Source organism: Salvelinus sp. IW2-2015, unplaced genomic scaffold (genome assembly GCF_002910315.2).
Source record: "Salvelinus sp. IW2-2015 unplaced genomic scaffold, ASM291031v2 Un_scaffold2333, whole genome shotgun sequence".
Taxonomy (NCBI): Eukaryota; Metazoa; Chordata; class Actinopteri; order Salmoniformes; family Salmonidae; genus Salvelinus; species Salvelinus sp. IW2-2015.
Window position 1 is genome coordinate 224,246 of NW_019943658.1, and position 516 is coordinate 224,761.

The following is a 516-nucleotide window of genomic DNA, read 5'->3' on the forward strand; positions in this document are numbered from 1 at the left end:
ATTTCTGTCCTGCTAAGCATTCAAAATATAACGAGTACTTTTGAGTGTCAAGGAAAATGTATGGAGAAAAGGTACATTATTTTCTGTAGGAATGTAGTCAAGTAAAAGTGAAAGTAGTCAAAGATATAAATAGTAATGTAAAGTACTGTAACYGCAGCCTTCCTCCTCTTCGTCTGAGGAGGTGTAGCAGGGATCGGACCAAGACGCAGCGTAGCTCGTGTTCAACATGATTTAATAATGACGATTAAACAGTGAACACTTACAAAATACAAAATAACAAAAGTGGCTTACCGATACAGCCCTATCTGGTGCAGAGAAAACACAGAGACAGGAAACAACCACCCACAAATCCCCAACACAAAACAAGCCACCTATATATGATTCCCAATCAGAGACAACACAAAACATCTGCCTCTGATTGAGAACCATATTAGGCCAAACATAGAAACGGACAAACAAGACACACAACATAGAATGCCCACCCAGCTCACGTCCTGACCAACACTAAAACAAGCA